The following is a 19,003-nucleotide window of genomic DNA, read 5'->3' as shown; positions in this document are numbered from 1 at the left end:
TCATTCAAAGCTAAAGAGCGCTGACAAATAGCCCGAGTGTAGACGACCTCTGAACTGAAAACATTCCACTAAATCTTTTTATCTCTCTAGCTTTTGATTTTCTCATATTATTATTTATTATTCAGACATTAAAAATATTCACCTCTGGGAGAGGTTAGACTCCTAATGACCCAGCTTTATCAGTATTCCATTATAACGGTCTTCACAGCGAGTGTGGCTGGGCTAAAATGACTTAATGGAAATCATCATCTTGTGTATAGACTGGATATCAATCTGCACAATATATTTCATAGTTTATCTTTTAAACATTCAGTTCACCACATCTTTACTCACTTGAACTCCACCTGGTCAACATCATGGATAAATAACACTTCATTCCACAATATGCAACCGCTGGCCAAACTCATTCTGTACTAGCTGTTCCCTTTCAAGGGAACTCGCACTGTGTCAATGACACTTTGTCAACTAGTCCAATGGCGAGACGGAACAACACAGGCAGGTGACGTCAAGACGAGGAAAGCATAAAAGCACATCTGGAAATCAAATGGTGAAATAACAGGCAGTCAAGTCATGTGTTCCTCCTTGCCCTTGTTTCCTTACAGATGGGGATACACACGACTTGTTTGTTATGTGTTTGGGAGCAGATCGTGCTCCGTCAGCCTTTGAGAGGGCTGATTGCGAGCATTGTGAGATGCTGCCGCTCGCGCCTGTCACTCTTCAAGGAGAGGGAGAGTGTTCAGGTTCGTATTCCTCACTGTTCCGGCCCCACTGCTGCCGAGGCAGCACGGAAGCTGAGATCATGGGGTTTGCAGATGAATTTCTTGGAGGGGTTGGAGATGGACGCCACCCTTTCTCTGCCTTTATCTGGGGCATCCAGCGCTCTCTCGCTGGGATCAGAAGCTTCTACCACCCAGGGGGAGAGCCAGGTGCTTCATCAAGAAGGAATCACCACCTCTTCCCCAAGAGTATGAGGAGCTAGTGGAGGTTATTTCTCATGCTATGTCTTAGCTGAATATTGATTGGCCAGCTAAGAAACAAAGCACTCATCCAAAAAGTCAACTGAACAAGCACTTTTTGTCATTAAGCACAGATGCTCACGGGCTATCTGTCCTCAAGTTCAGCATCGTTCCTGAAGGCCCTGACGCTACCCACTAAGCCATTCAAATCTATATGCTAGTGGGTAAAGAGTATATGGCGGCAGGTCAAGCTGGTGCATGTCTGCATAAAATGTCTATTTTGCAGGCATACCAGGCTGATCTGCTGAGGGAATTGGAGGATGGTAAGGGGGTGGAGCCTGATACAATTCTCGAATTGCGCCGGGCCCCACCCCCTCACTATCCTCCTTTTCTTTTTTTTTCTCACAGATTTGTCTCTCTGGGCCACCAGGGAGACCTCTACAGTTATTGGGCGGTCTATGGTAGCCCTGGTGGCCACAGAGAGACATCAGCCTTTCTTCTGGATGCTCTGCTTTCACCGCCTGGCCTCTTTGTTGACGCCATGAATAATGTCATCAAGAGGTTCCAGGAAAGTTCCAGGCAGAAGCGTTTAAGCGGTATCTCCCTCACCGAAGCCTCCTAAGCAGAAGGCGAATCTGAGAACTGTTCTTCTCGTGAAGAAGGCTTCAGCTAAAAAGAAGTCCTGATGCCACCAGTGTCTGACTTCTGAGGGCAGCCCCTCCGGGGTGGAGGGGTGTAGACCTCATTATACGCTGCCCACGCCACTTTGGTGCCCTCAGGGGGCCATTCTGCCAACCCTGCCACCTTCTGTGCCTCGGAGAGCAGCGGTCTCCAGCGAACTTTTGACTCAAGGTCCACCACAAAACATTGCGTCAGGCTTGCACCCTCTGAGGAGGGTTAAAAAGCAGTCAAATTGGTTATTTCCTGCCAATTCGCTTCAGGTCACTGAAGTGGCTGCTTTCAGTGGCTGCTTTCATACACCAGAGGACAGCCACGAGAGGCTGGTTCCCTTAGTAGATTATCTGGCAGAATGGAGGCTTCTGCCAAACGTATCTCGATGGGTCCTGCATATTATAGAGAAAGGTTACAGAATCCAATTTGGTTCTCGTCTTCCACGTTTCAACAGACAGAAAACACATCTGTGGTCTCTTACATAAATCACCAGAGGGGTCTGCATTCACATCCACTATGCAAACTGGCATACCAGATCCTCCTGTGATCCCTAGGGAAACTGGTCTCTCTGAGAGCAGTATTCATCCAGTGGTACCAGAATGTAGGAGCAGACATCCTGTTATGACAGGGGCTGAGGCCCAGGGAATGCAGACTTCACCCAGAGGTGGTGAAGCATATATGAGAGGTTTACGGCCAAGCAGAAGTGGATCTGTTCATGTCTCACTTTGGTTCTCCCTAACACACCCAGCCCCCCTGGGGCTGGATGCTATGGTACAGACATAGCCGAGGCATGGCCCCTGTATGCATTTCCTCTGATTGCTCTTCTCCCAGGAGTTCTGGAGAAGGTCCTCCAGGACGGAATAAGTCTACTCCTACTAGCGCCGTACTGACCAAGCCGACTATGGTCCACAGCCCTAGTGTCCCTCCTTGAAGGCTCTACCCTGAAAATTCCAGTCAGGAGGGACCTTCTGTCTCAGGCAGGAGGCACAGTCCTTCACCCCTGTCCGGATATATGGTACCTGTGGGTTCGGCCTCTGAGGGGGCCCAACTCATAGACTCAGGTCTCTCAACTGAGGTTGTTGAGACCATACTTCACTCCAAAGCTCCCTCCATGAAGTAACTTTATGAAGTGGAGAGTCTTCATTTCTTGGTGCAGAATGTGACAGTGGGATCCAGTTAACTGCCCAGTTGGCTCAGTGCTAGAATTTCTTCAAGATCATTTTTCTGCAGGGCTTTCCCCTTCCACACTAAAGGTGTATGTGGTGGCCATTGTGACTTGTGCCTTGACAAAGGCTTTGTGCCGAAACGTTGATTAATAAAAACTTTTTGCAAGTGAGCTGCACCTCAGACGGAGTGCGTTTGTTTATGTCTTTTTTGATGCCATTGTGGCTTACCACATCCATTTGGGTGGTATCTTTGGGAAAGGAAACTGTGTTCTTTCAAGTCACTTCATCTCTAAAAAGATTAGGAGATATTCAGGCCTTGTAGATATCCCCCATGTGCCTTGAGTTCACACCAGGGATGGTCAAGGCATTCCTGTACCCAAATCTGGGCTATGTCCCTAATGTGCCGACCAATGTACCATGGCCCATCGTTTTGCAGGCCTTCTGCCCCCCTCCTTTCGGAGATAAGGACCAGGAGCTAAACCTTTTGTGTCCAGTGAGAGTGCTGGATACTTATGTCCACAGAGCTGCCTTGTGGAGGAAAACCAATCAGCTATTTGTCTGTTTTGGACTGCCTAAGAAGGGGTTCTCTGCGTCCAAACAGACATTTAGCAGATGGATAACTGAGGCTATTCATCTGGCTTGTGAGGTTTCTGGTCAGCCTTCACCCTTGACTGTCAGAGCTCACTCGATGAGAAGTATGGCGGCCTCCAAGGCCTTTATTTCAGGTGTCTCCCTTCAAGACATTTGTGATGCAGTGGGCTGGTCCTCTCCGCTTACATTTGTAAGATTTTACAATGGGTGCTCATGTCCTAGTTGTGCTAAGTCAGTGGTTCCCAACCTTTTGTTAGGGTTAGGGTTAGCATACAACAGTTGTCAGGACTGATAGCTTTTGTACTTGTTTTCAAAAATGTTCTGTTGTATTCATTTCTTAGTATCCATAAATATATCAGCTTCAGATGCAGCTGTTTTCAGTGGTCAGCAGCAGTTCTTTTCTTTCTTTTTTTATATCTGTCTTTCATGAAGAGAAGGCTGACTTGAGCAGGTTATGGAGCAGTTGGACTGTGGAGCAGGTGCTGTGTGAACTCTGCCTCCCATAGATGAGCTCTGTCTCCATCTCCCCTGACTAAAAGAGAGTAGAAACCACACTTATGAGACCATACTGGTGTGCCACTTGTGTGTACTGAGAACAACAACAACAAAAAAAAAAGTCTTATAGCAGTGAGCTATCTATGCAGACATTATTTCAGGTACTCTCCTGAAACATACATTATTGAGTACATTCAGAGTATTACATAATATTTGAAAATGAGCAAGAAGCTTTACCTCATTTTATTTAACTTATCTGCTCTTATTTAGAGGGCATCTGCACTAGCCTAAACAGTAACCCTGATATTATTAAGCAACAAACAGAAATCTGCTATAAATTACAAAATTAGCCACATTCCAGTATAGATAAACACTGAATCATCTTTTCTGTTCTGTATTCAAATACTGGAATGGTAAAGAGTAAATTCCATTTTACATTTTCTCAAAAAAAAAATTTAATGCTGCTTGCCTGTGCAAAACTCACCGTCAGTAATAGAAAGATTTCTATATTACATGGAAATTTCTGATAAATTACCTAAAATAGCCTGACCACTACAAGCATTTCTAATATTGTAGATTCTTTTTTAGTTTACTACAAAATCTCCAGAGTGAAAGCTTGTTTCTCCCACTGAATAAAAAATAAATGGTAATTGTAACTTTTTATCTCTTCTGACTTTTATAAATTCTGACTTTTTTTCTTGCAATTGCGAGTTTACATCTTGCAATTCTGACTTTTTTTCTCAGAATTCTGTGATATAAACTCGTAATTGCACATTATAAAGTCAGAATTGTGTGATATATACTCACAATTGCGAGAAATAGAGTCTCACAATTAACCCTTATCAATGACCCGCCCCCCTTAGTTACTGTTGCTTTGTCCAACAAGCCATGACACTGTAATGCCACACAGAGTGAAAAATACAACACGGAGCAAAGAGGACACTGACAACACATCGACAGACAAGACAGAGCAGATTACTTATGATATTAAACAAAGTCCCAGCTTTAAAATTGTGTACTTTTTTAAGAAATTCAAACAGTAAAAACCGTTTTGTGGCTCTTTAATATGTCGTGACAGATAGCTGTAGTGCCTCAGCTCAAGAGGCTCGTGAACCAATCATCTCTTCCTACTAGATAGTTTATAGCATCAAATAAACATGAATGAACATGAGAAGGAATGTTGTTTCAAATGAGGAAAGACGTCTGTACACACCATTTTTCAAGTTCAAGTCCAACGAGGTTTATCTTCTAACTCCTGACTGCTTTGTCAGATTCAGCGTTATGATTGGTTAGATCGCTTGTCAATCAACTCCTGGCAAAGGGTCAATTGCGAGTTTATATCTCACAATTCTGAGAAAAGAAGTCATTTTCAGTCGCAAGAAAAAAAAACAGACTTGCAAGAATAAAAGGTCGCAATTTTCTTTCTTTTCTTTCTTTTTTTTTTTTTAATTCAGTGGCGGAAACAAGCTTCCATACCAGAGTGACCGTTCACCTTCCAAACTATCTTTTTTTTCTTCTTTCATAAATACGTCTAGGTAGTGTAAATTTTTTATTTTAATAGCTGTGTGGCACTTTGATTTCAGAAGCCAGAAGCCAGCGTTTTCTCTCCTTGAGTGCAAGTGGGTACAGAGAACTGCACTCATGACAGAGACTGTGGTGCCTCATAAAGGACATGATGTCAAGACTCATCAGCCAACACGGGTGGAAGGATAGACCAAAGAAACTCAATATTGTCCAGATTCACTCTGGTTCATAAAGCAGTAAAAGCCAGGACCCTAAAAAAAAAAAAAAAAAAAAAAAACTACCACAGGCAGACTGTTGAAAACTTGCAAATCATCTTATCTGCTTCATTGTATGAGCATGTGAAGGATTTTTGTGCTTGGGAATAAAGAAAGTTCACATTTTACTGTAGTTCTTTGTGATCTAAAAAGGCACTAAAAGAGTTTTCAAAGACCAAAAACATTCAATACTGCATGTATTTGGGTAAAAAAGTGTTTCTAAAGCCGGGTGCATTTATAACAGTCCTTTACGATTGTTGCTTCTCAGACTGTACGTTCATGATCTTCATGTCACACTGTGGGATCTCAGCTGTCATTTATGTCAGACTGTACGAAAAGCCATGACATGTTAAAAATGGATGTGCGCATGAATACTTGTCCGGAGATTTACATCATCAACCCACACACATTCGGTGACTGTGAGCTGCGTTACAAGTGGGACTGAAATGGTGGCTAACAAAGAAATCTCTAGCGTTAATTTTGGTCATGGTTTGTCTTGAAAAGCGAAGACAATTTGACATTCTTCGTAGGAGAAGTCACACTGCAGGACTGTGCGCCAAATCTTCTGAAACTGCCAGAATTTCGTCGGAGGTCAAATTTGATCGCAACAGTCATTAATTGGCTGTCGGTGAACATGTCAAACTAGCGATCAAAGATTACAGATTTTAGTCTAGGATTATAGGAATCTTTTAGGATTCTCCAAATTTGTCTCAGACGACCAAATCGTGGCCAAAATCGCACAGTATGCACCCGTCTTTAGCCAAAGTCCAAAGCAGGGTGACACTGACCAGCTAAAATCATCTAATGAATAAACCAATTACTTTCTTTCTTTCTTTTTTTTTTTAGTACACAGTATTTCTCTTAATAAGTACACAGCAATTTTAATACATATTTATTGCTAAATGTCTAATGCAGAAGAAGATTCTAGGTTAAAAAGAAGTTGTATTCTACGTTTTAAAATGTAATACAAGCTTTACATTTACAAACACTGCTAACTATTTTCTCAAATTCTGCACCAGGGGGTGGATGAAAGAAAAAGGAAATATAAATACACAGCCAAGAGAAGAGGCTCATACCATTCTGACACAGTCTCAGTATTTCTCAACATCGGGATTTACCGCACAAGTTGAGAACTGCGTGCTCTGCCAGAACACAATGAAAACATAATGTGGTGGGTGAACAATCTCTGAAGAGGCAGAGGAATGCGAGTCTGGGTTAAAGATAAATATATGAATAAATAAATCAACACAGCCCTTTGTAGGATCTATGTGGGGTTTTTGGTCAGTTCAGAGTAACCATAATGACAGGCGTCAGAAGTACTGCTGGGAAACATCTTAAACTGAAACTGAGCAACAACAAGCTAATATGAGTGGCTTTAGTTCTTCTTTTTTTTTTCTTCCAGTCCGCAGTCTAGATTGCAATCGAATTTCAACACTTCTGTTTTCTATGGAACAAACATCACATGCAAAGTGTGAAAAGTGGAATGCACTCAGGCAGGAATATTTGTAAGTCTAACTGGAGAAGGAAAGTAGTAAATCCAACCAAAGCCATGCAAGTCTTTGTATTGACACAGGAGTACTAAGAAGAGCTACAGAGCGGAATTCCCTTAGAAGATTATTCTGAATAAGCCTGTGTGCTTTGGACTGTGAGTTTGGCAGAATGTAGCAAGGCAGAGAAAGAAATATATTGAAAAAGACTTTTTACCAGATTGTCTTTTTTCCCTTCTCACTGATCTGCAGTCTGAAGCTGCCAGTGGGCATAGGTTTTGTATATTCAGCACCTGATTTGCTGGGGTAAGAGGAGTGGATAGGGACAGAGAAACGAACGGGGCTGTAGAATGGATCTGGCACTCCGTTTCGTTTGTGGGAGTGAGCTGTCAAGACACAACCATCCTCAGGGGGGACCCACAAAGAACAGGCACTTTTTCTTCTTTCATTTTCCCTCCATCTCTCTCCCTCTCTCTCTAGATGAAGGGACAACAGGAAAATGCTAAAACTGGATTTTCTGTCACTCCACAGGGTTTATACAGGTTGAGTGTGGCTACCTGCCATCTTATAAAAAACAATCGCTGTTTTCTATTGTTCTGTTTAGGAAAAGTTTGTGGAGTCGGTAAGATTTTTTTTTTTAAAGAAGTCTCTTATTCTCATTAAGGTTGCATTTATTTGATCAAAATTATTATTACATTTTTGATTAATAAAAAGTTTTAAAAAGAGCAGCATTTATTTGAAATATAAATATTTTGTAACATTATAAATTTCTTTACTATGAGTGCAAAATAAGTTAATGTAACAATTTGAAGGTAACACACATTTCCCCTAAACTGTGTAATAATAAGTTTTCATATTTGAAAGTATATATATAGTATATAGCTATAGATGTTAAAAATGTACCATACACTTACACATTATATTCATTAGTTGTGGGGAACAACAGTAATGTGTGATCTAAGTCAAACACAAAATCATTATGCCAAAGCACCATAAATCACAAGATGGCTTCAGCATTTCATCATTATTCATAATTTTACAGTCTTCTGTTTCAGCACGGATAGTATCAGAACCAATGACTAGAAACCCAAGCTCAACATCTGCAGCCAGATGACTCTGGCCCACCTCTCCAGCCTCACGTGAGGCCTATCTGTCACCTCAGTGTTCCCATGCTGTTCCGCCTGCCTCCTGGAGCATCTGGTCCTATCTCCATAGGGAAGCAGGCATGAGTCCATGCCGCCTCCCGAGCCCTGCCACGGCCACTGCCACAGTATCAATTTATATCATATTAACTTTTCCCATGCAGCACCAGGTGCTCAATTAGGAGACAGGCCCAGGGCCAACAGCAAGCCAAAGCCATTCAATAAATCACTCTCCATTAGGGGCCTGGTGGCCCCTTCTAGTGCTGTTATGTGTTCTGTGTCTTCCTGGTGCTGTAGGGGCAGTCTGAATCAAGCTCTCACACAAGATAAAGAAAATATATATATGGTACTTTAAAAATATATGGTATTTCTAGTTGAGCCAAAATCTTAGTCATCATGGAAATGCCCCTATAACCTTCCTAATAACAATTTGTATAATAACCAATGTATTTATGGACTGAATAAATAATGAGTAAATCCCTCTGAAAATACGAGGGCCAGAAATGATTAAATCATATTATTATGAAAATATATTATTCAGTTATTCTTTGCATAGTTATATACACTACCATTCCGAAATGTGGGGTTAGTCTGATTTTTTTTTTTTTAATAAAGTTTATATGCTTATGCTTACCAAAGCATATATTTTTTTGATTAAAAAAAAAATTAAAATACAGTATATAGTGTATATAGTGTATTGCACATTATATAACACATTGTGGTAAAAAGTGGTATTTTGTATATATATATATATATATATATATATATATATATATATAATTTACATTAATTAATTAATTACATAATCAATTAATTAATCTAATTAATCACAAATTAAAGGTGGGATCAGTAGATCTTGAACGCTGTTGAACATTGTTGATATTTGAAATCATCCCAAACAAACCCACCCCTCTCTTCATTGCTCTGCCTCTAAAACAAACTCTCCAATCCTAACCACTCTGCTCCAAGTCGGTCTCGAACCTTGGCCCGATCATTGCTGGCATGCGAGGCATACACATACTCTTTTGGACCATGAGGGTGAGTAAATGACTGAATTTTAATTTTTGGGTGAACTATACCTTTAATATTTTTTTATTTTTTTTATTTTTATTTATTACTATGGAAATATACAATTGTTTTTTAATGGAATTATGCTCTAAATAAGAAACTAAAACTGCCAGTAGGTGGTGGTAAATGTCTTAATGATTCATTCATTCATTCATTTGAATTCATTCAATCTGCTGATTTATTCAGGAGTAAATAGGCTTGTTCGAGATGCATCAGCAGACCAATCAGCGTATGACATCGATGTACCACGAGAGCGATTCAAACTCACACGCTGTGTTAGTAATAAACTGGATGTAATTTAAGTTTTGCTGCTTTTATATGAAAATAAATGTAATGAACAAGACACCCAAAATACTTGTTATTTTATTCCATTCGAAAGACTGTTTATCAATCATTTTTACTTTAATTACAGATGTTTTCATATATTTTTTTAGGGCTGTCAAAATAACGCGTTAATTTCGATTAATTAATCTGAGAAAAAATAACGCGTTAAAAAAAAATAACGCAGATTAATCCATTCCGTATTGACCTTTGAACCTGGAGCCATTCTCGTGCGAGCGAGCTCTTTCAAAGTAAGCACCGTCTTTGCACTCTCTCTAACGTTACCTCACACATAATAATCAACTGACACAATGCTAAAAGTTCGTAAGACCGAATCCATGTTTCACGAGGCGCATTCGGAGAGTGTTTTTCCTGAATAACCGCTGGGTGTGAATAGTGCTCAGAACGTCACCTCATCTTCTCTGACAGGCGCCCTGCACGTGCAGCTGACATAAACCACACTTTCAGTAAACAAAAAGAAAATCCTATCCAGTGGTGAAGTGTTTTCTGTGTTGACAAATCTTTTGCGATGTCCTAACAGTCGCGATTCGCACGCAACGCGTCAACGTCCGCTAATGTCCAATTCGCGACCTAATGACTCATTTGAACAGATTCACTATAATGAATCATCTGTCCACACGGTCTATAATGAATCATTTTCTCGAAAAACTCTGAAATGAGAACTAAGTGTGCTTACCCCATTTAGCAAGAGTGGTTAGTAAAATTAACCTTAATAATCCACAACATTTTCAGGTTATTTAAATGACAATGTGTAGTAAATTAGGCCTACCTATAAAATCAGTTAGTTTAGACTGGAGTGAGGTGAAACCAGAACAAAGCAAGTTGTTGTTAGCTAGGTGCATTCAATTGGATATGGTAGAAAATTATATTATTAGTTAATATAACTTCAAAATGCTACTTTTTAATACTTTTCAGGTTTAGCAAAAAAGCATCTTCTCTTACAAAGCTATAAAATCAAGTTTTTTTTTTTTTCTTTCAAGAAGGAATTACAGTGAGAGTGACGGGTACTTATTGTCAGTATCAGGCTCGCAGATCACGTGGGTAGGGCACTTTTTACTGTTTGTGTGGATGACCATGTCTGTCACCACCGAAGACCATTTCTGACCAAGGAAAAACCCTGCATTGATTCATTTGAATTGAAATATTTAATACTTTCACAACAAAAATTATGTATGCGATTAATTTAGATTAATTAATCACAGAGTATGTAATTAATTCGATTAAAAATTTTAATCGATTGACAGCCCTAATTTTTTTATAAATATGACAACAATCACATAACCCATAGAGAGATTGCACTGCCAGGGAGTTTAGGAATATTTACACAATTTATACAAATAAAAACATGATATCAGAGTTTTAAAACCAAAACTTTTAAAAGAGAACAATACATCATGGCTGTTTAAACCAATAAGCATTAAGCTGTGTCGTCAACAAGTCGTTTCCTATCGTGCTTTTGATCAGTGCAGTCGGTGGAGAGCAACTGCGCCTGACTGCAGAATCCGATCCGGCCACCTCGCTGTCACAAAACTTTTTTGACACACGTCGGCATGACATTAGAGCAAGGCGGTCCACACTCAGACGCATTTCTAACTGGCATGCATCTCGCAGTGATCAGTGGTGATCGGATCGGCACAGATTTCGCTCATCTCAAACGAGCCTAATGGTTCTTTATAAATGGTCCATTGAATCATTAGGCTTGTTGGACTTGAAGCAGCACTGCACAGACCGATTTGGTGTATGACATCAAAGTACCGTGAGAGCGATTAGAGAGCAGATGGCTCCGTATGCTTTTGAATCACTCTCAGGGTACTTTGATGTCATACACCAATCGGTCTGTGCAGTGGCGCATGGTTCACCCGATTAGTTGAAAACGCGGATTCCAAAATTCAATTTCGCTGTGTGTTGTTCAGAGATGAACCGTTCTGATTTGTTTTTATATTTTCATTGGCAAAATTGAACAAAACAACACAATATTAAAAATAACAATATTTATTTATTATTTATTGAACTGTTGTATAAAATCAGTATCACATTTGCATTCATTCTAGACAGAAAAACTACACTTGTGTGATATTGCTTAACTATATCATATGGTGTAAATATTAGGCAAAAATATAAACTCACCTTAAATACTTTTCAACTAAGCTATTCAGCCTAAAAAGTGTGGGTAAAAAAATAATAATAATGACCTTTTAAAATGGCAAGATTTACTCAGGACGCTACTGTTTGCACAGGGTCATGGTACAGGACCAATAAATTTAGAGCAATGTGGGAGTAAACTATTCATTTTGACTGAAACATTAATAAAACACTTCTACTGAGCTGTATAAAGCAAAAGGTTACAGAAAGAGTGAGTTTATTCATGAGTGACCCACATATGCTCCCATAAAAGGCATCAAAAATTTCATTGTCCCCTCTGACATGAGTATGGCTTTTTATAGGCTCACACTGACAGCCTCAGACACGCTCTTTCCAGTCTAACTTCCTAGACCATTAGTAATTGAAACCAGCACTGCTATAAGACATAAAGTTGAGCTTTATACTTTATCATTTCACTGCACTCACCAGAAAGCTGGATTTCATTGGTAATTGTACCTGACAATACAAGATTGTTCATTTGAAACTCTTCACAATTTACCTAATGGAAGTCAGCTGCCGCAGTTTCCTGTCGAAAATGATCTCAATGTTGTTCCACCCGGACCTCTTCCAAGTAAAACAGACTGACCTGTCAGTTTGGGAAAGATGGAAAGAGAAGAATTCAGGCAGGCGGAGGAGGATGAAGGGTAGGGAGGGCTGCTTCAGTTCAGAACATTTATTTTAACTCGAAAATATTTTCAACTGTTATTCTACACTTTTAACTCGGCTGTGCAGACTAAATACCCTGGAATGTGGGCGACATATTTTGGCATCTCAGACCAACAGCACAGCTTCAGATTACAGATATAAATGGCCATGAAATGGGGTGAGAGCAGGGGTAAAATTAAACTATACAATTTGTCTAAATTGAAGAACATGTGATGTTTTGGCTTAGGGGGAAAAGGCCAAAATAGCCCAGTGATATCTGAGAGAGGAAAATAAACTTCTCTCATGGACTCCCATGGAGTATGACTTTTAATTGCTGAGTTGTATTTTAAAGCTTGATATTCAATATGTTTTCAAGGTAGCACTGTATTGATATTCTTCTGGTTAGGGGTTTGTTTTCAAACCTTTAAGTATTAGACCTCTGCAATTAATTCAATCCAAACTTCTTATTGTGCAGACTCATTTTAAACTTTGTTTAAATAATTTTGTTCAGATAATTTCAGCCATAGGTGTGCTTTTTCTGGATTTTGCTAAATTAACACTAGATAATATATTGTTGTTGTTATTATTATTATTATTATTATTATTATTATTGTTATTATTGTTGTTGTTGTTGGTGTTGTTGTTGTTGTTGTTGTCAGTCAATCTATAACATGAATCTATAACATTTCAAATGCATTGAAATGAACCCAAATGCAATTCAGGACATCATCATTTTACATTGCTACTATTTAAAAGACAACTGACCCTTCATATTCCTTTGTGAACTCTTTTTTATGCAATAGCATTTTACAATAGTATTAAACACTATTGTCAGGTCACAAATAAGTTACACAAATGTACACAAAAAAAGGATAAAAGCATTCCCCCCTTTTAATCATGGTAATGTGTAATTTAACAATTAAAAATGACAAGGAAAAATGCTTTGCAATCAAAGTCCACATAAGAATAATATACATTTTTAACACTTCATGGGCATATTATAGTAAAATGTCCAGTTAATTTCCACAGGACGTTCTGTGAAGCTTGTCTGGGTTAGCAACAGTAACCAAGGAGGCGGAGCTTAGCGAAGGATCAATTATGGCCTTTTCTGTCTTTCTCTCACTCTTTATCTCTATCAGACAGAAGCACACACAAAGGTAGTCCATTTCTAATTTTGATGCCTTGACCTTTCTGTTAATAGTCAGAAGCATGATAAATAAACAGAATAGAGTGGTGCAGGTATGATATCACTTTGTAAGCTAAAACACGGAAATGAGTTAGCATTTTAGCACTTTCGGTTCCATCAAACTGAAGTCAATGTTTTTTTTTTTAAATTGGATTTTGGTTAAATGGCTGAAATAAGGTCTGTGGTTAACACAAGCTCAAGACACTTTCATGTTTTATTCTGCTGTGATGGACAAAACATGTAAGTATCATATACTTTTGTTGATCACAGAGCTTTTTTTTGCGATAATCCAAAAACCTATGGGAAAATCCTATTGAGTTTTTGTCGAGGGAACCAGCGTGATGTTAACTGCCGACTGGCCTACAAAGTGACGTCATACCTGAACCACTCTAGACCATGCCAGAGGCCAAACTAAGCAACATTACACATGATAACATTTTTTATTTTGCATGTGTAATTTACATATTGCATATAAACATATAAATTCACAACATTTTAAGTTTCTGGGAGACTAAAAAAAAAAAAAAAAAAAAAAACAGTGGAAGCTCAAGTAGATGCTGTCAAAGAGTGAGGAACGTAATGTCTCCACCATGCACCTTTCCTGGCTGTGTCATAACCGGAAATGTAAATGAGACAAGACACTCTCTGTATGACCCTGCCTCTGCCCTGAGTCTCTTATCTTCGAGTGTCCTCTGCAACGGAACACTGATTTTCATATACAATCACACACACACACACACACAGAGCTGTCAGGCCTAGATTAATTTATGCTGATTATCTGGGGAGCAAAAGGTAGATCACCTATACATTCTTAAGTAGAGATTAGTTGCTTGAGAGTGGCTCCTCTAACTGCTATGCTTTTTTTTCTTTTTTTTTTTCTAGATGTATCAGAGTAATTAGAATGATAAACACAATTGAATATTGTACAAAGGAAAGCTATTTTTTTCTTTAACACCATAATCTCCCCACAATCATTTTTTATCCTGCCGTGGCATCTTTATTGTCTACTCTTATGGCGTGTTATGGGGCTTCCTGTGTCCTTCAGGTACTTAAAGAGTTCACTCAAAATGACAATTCTGTTATCATTTACTCATTCCAAACCTGCATGATTTTCTGTCTTCTGTTGAACGTAAAAAGATATTCTGATGAATGTCAAAACAGCATTAGACCCCACTGACTTTCACAGCATGGGCAAAAAATGCAAAAAAAGAAAAGAAAAGAAAAGACATTTAAAAAAAAAAAAAAAAAGAATAATATATATATATATATATATATATATATATATATATTCTTTTGTATTCCGAACAACAAAAGTCAAACAAAAACAGCATGAACATGAGTAAATGATGACAGAAACTATCCCTTTAAGGATGAGAGGAGCTTGAATTGATGGCCTGGCACAGCATCTTCCTAAACATTCCTCTGAATATGGCTTTGTTGTGGAGTAAAAAGTACAAAAACCAGACCAGCAAGCCATCTGCAATATGGACGAATAAGATCACAATACACATAGCCTGTAGCACTCAATGCTAAAGCCATACAAACAATATGGCCTTAGTTTGATGAGGCTCAGAGCATGATTAATGCAGCTAATAATCCAAAGATACTGGACAATCAACTATTTCATATTCATGATTCCTAGGATTTGGATCCAATCAAACAGAAACATGCTTGAATCCTTTTGGCAGAATGCTCAATACTACCCAAACAAAAAAATTTATAGACAATTATATGGGGGAAAAGAGAGTTTAGACTGCCTTTCTTGTATTCTGCTTTATGTTTCACTGTAGGGAATTGGGGGATAGAGACATCGACTGGCCAAGTCTGACTGAAGCTGTCACTATTGCTGTTGTTCCTGTAGGAGCTGCTCACCTCTGCCACAATAAGTTGACCTGAGATCAGCCTTCACCGTATGGTCATTACCGAGGGATCAATCTCAGGGGTCATCCCGACCTCTGGACATTATGGAGGCCAGAGACAGAGCAAAAGGCACATACTGTACCACCAGTCATTGCCCCACAGACCACCAGTGCATGAGTAAAAATAGACACTGATCACAGACAACAACACAATGTGCTCTAGATCAGTTTACGCTACTGGATAAATTCTGGGATATCTCAGACTATGATGGATTCATGAAAATTTTGTAAGTTAAATTCTAAGAAGTTTGTAAGAATGTTGCTATGTGCAATTCTTAAACAGTTCTTGAACATTTTTTTTTTTTTCTTTGCCTGCAGATTACCGTATAATAATAATTAAAAAAAAGTGCATACTATTTTTGTCATGACTGGCATTCAGAGTCACGTTATTATTGTGGTGTGTATTTTAAATAGTTCTTTTTAAAGAGCCAGTCAATGCATCTTGTATGTGTGTGTGTGTGTGTGTGAGAGTGAGTGCTGCTACAGTGAACATGTCATGCGCTTTCATATGTGTTGAATGATGCCGAAAATTATGTTGTATTTACCCAATTAAAAATAATTTGACTAATTTTTGAAGAGTTGTAACTGACTTACGAATTCCTCAAAAAGTCATATCACACAGAATTATGACTGTGCAATGTTTACATGAACAGATCAATGGTGCCACTTAAGAGTATTCGTTTACTCGTATGTATAGGTATTATATGTGGCTGTTATGCTGTAATGCATAATATTTCAAACAACCCAATAAATTCATTAAACATCTTACTTTTAGGGATTTTAAGGCAAGTTGGAGGTTTTTCTAACTTCAAGAGGTTATGATGATTTGTTGAAGAACATTCTTTCCAGGAATACGAATTCTCTAAAGTTTTGTCTTTAGAAATGTTTTTGGGAATACAAAATATTCTTAACTTCATTCTTAAGTTAGAAAATAAGAGGAAAATGGCAGTTTTTGAATCCGACCCCAGATTGATAAATAATATTACCTGTGAGTTACTTATATTAACAGGTGGCATCTAAAAAAAGCACGACCTGGGTAATTTCCTGTCTGAGGTGAATTAATAATGTTTCCTCATTAGGCACCATTGAGGGGTGGATTGGATGAATTCCATCTCCGGAGTGGCTGAATTAATTAGATGTCACCCTAAAGAAGTAAATAAGACATACCGTCACCATAATGACTATAGAGAACTGAAGAAACGAGATGATGAATTAATTGAAAATCAATCAGCTCTCTTGATGAAAGGTCCCTTTTACTATCCATAACAAGCCAGGAACCACATCAATAATAGAGGAGATTAGATGTCCCTGAGACATATCTGAGATCCCTCGGTGTCTGGACCTGGCTGACTGCTGTGCTGTCGCAAGGGAGAACGACAAAACACGGCTCGAGCTGTCCAATGTCAAACTCATCTCAGAGTCTTAATTCTCAGCTCGCCAAATAGACGCTTATGGGCAGGATATACAAAATGTATAGAAAATGAACTTTGGCAGACAATGAATAGACAATGAATAGAGAGATTGATGAGTTTAACCTTGTACGATACAAGGTTGCCTACAGATTGTAAATAGTACTGCAATGTTTGTATATAATGGCAGAATATCATAGAAATGTAAAATGAAAAGTATTAATGCGCTATAAGCACATTTAAGTATTTAGTCCTAATCAAAGGAAGTGCAGACACCCACATCTAGTCAAGCACTTGTAGAAGAAAAACAGCTGATACTTTCTAATGGTATAAAGAATGAAAAGTCCTCCATCATTGTACCTGTTCAAAGTAAGTGCTAATCTATTTCAGGTACTTACAGTATCTCACAGAAGTGAGTACACCCCTCACATTTTTGTAAATATTTTATTATATATTTTCATGTGACAACACTGAAGAAATGACACTTTGCTACAATGTAAAGTAGTCAGTGTACAGCTTGTATAACAGTGTAAATTCTAAACCGTTGGCCACAAAAGTGAGTACACCCCTAAGTGAAAATGTCCAAATTGGGGCCAAAGTGTCAATATTTTGTGTGGCCACCCTTATTTTTCCAGCACTGCCTTAACCCTCTTGGGCATGGAGTTCACCAGAGCTACACAGGTTGCCACTGGAGTCCTCTTCCACTCCTCCATGACGACATCACAGAGCTGGTGGATGTTACAGACCTTGCGCTCCTCCACCTTCTGTTTGAGGATGCCCCACAGATGCTCAATAGGGTTTAGGTATGGAGACATGCTTGGCCAGTCCATTACCTTTACCCTCAGATTCTTTAGCAAGGCAGTGGTTGTCTTGGAGGTGGGTTTGGGGTCGTTATCATGTTGGAATACTGCCCTGCGGCCCAGTCTCCGAAGGGAGGGGATCGTGCTCTGTTGGCATTCATGGTTCCCTCAATGAACTGTAGCTCCCCAGTGCCGGCAGCACTCATGCAGCCCAAGACCATGACACTCCCACCACCATGCTTGACTGTAGGCAAGACACACTTGTCTTTGTACTCCTCACCTGGTTGCCGCCACACACGCTTGACACCATTTGAACCAAATAAGTTTATCTTGGTCTCATCAGACCACAGGACATGGTTCCTTGTCTTCAGCAAACTGTTTGCGGACTTTCTTGTGCATCATCTTTAGAAGAGGCTTCCTTCTGGGATGACAGCCATGCAGACCAATTTGATGCAGTGTGCGGCGTATGGTCTGAGCACTGACAGGCTGACCCCCCCACCCCTTCAACCTCTGAAGCAATGCTGGCAGCACTCATACGTCTATTTCCCAAACACAACCTCTGGATATGACGCTGAGTACGTGCACTCAACTTCTTTGGCCTACCATGGCGAGGCCTGTTCTGAGTGGAACCTGTCCTGTTAAACCACTGTATGGTCTTGGCCACCGTGCTGCAGCTCAGTTTCAGGGTCTTGGCAATCTTCTTATAGCCTACGCCATCTTTATATAGAGCAACAATTCTTTTTTTCATATCCTCAGAGAGTTCTTTGCCATGAGGTGCCATGTTGAACTTCCAGTGACCAGTATGACAGAGTGAGAGCGATAACACCAAATTTAACACACCTGCTCCCCATTCACACCTGAGACCTTGTAACACTGATGAGTCACATGACACCGGGGAGAAATGGGGAAAATGGCTAATTGGGCCATTATTATTTTGAGGGGATAGCAAATTTACAGTGTTATACAAGCTGTATACTCACTACTTTACATTGTAGCAAAGTGTCATTTCTTCAGTGTTGTTACATGAAAAGATATAATAAAATATTTACAAAAATGTGAGGGGTGTACTCACTTTGAAATACTGTGTACACACTGTGAAATACTGTGTTTCTGATTATATGTTTAATTACTGGTAAAGTGTCACAAAGAAGGGATACAACTTATTCTGTGGCTCTTAGGTGTTATTGAACGATAAAAATAATTAC

The 19,003-nt window shown here is 39.3% G+C and overlaps 1 long non-coding RNA gene across 1 annotated transcript; it reads left to right on the top strand.

Moving 5' to 3' along the window:
* Positions 1-9,151: 9,151 nt before the first annotated feature.
* On the top strand, positions 9,152-16,157 carry LOC125264904. The gene is made up of 2 exons (XR_007184162.1): positions 9,152-9,325; positions 15,461-16,157. It is a non-coding gene; the product is annotated as an uncharacterized LOC125264904 (long non-coding RNA).
* The last annotated feature ends 2,846 nt before the right edge of the window (positions 16,158-19,003 follow it).

The sequence above is a fragment of the Megalobrama amblycephala genome, linkage group LG3, assembly GCF_018812025.1.
Source record: "Megalobrama amblycephala isolate DHTTF-2021 linkage group LG3, ASM1881202v1, whole genome shotgun sequence".
NCBI classification, from domain to species: Eukaryota; Metazoa; Chordata; class Actinopteri; order Cypriniformes; family Xenocyprididae; genus Megalobrama; species Megalobrama amblycephala.
Note: the sequence above shows the minus strand (reverse complement) of the source record. Positions and strands in the feature narration are given on the sequence as shown.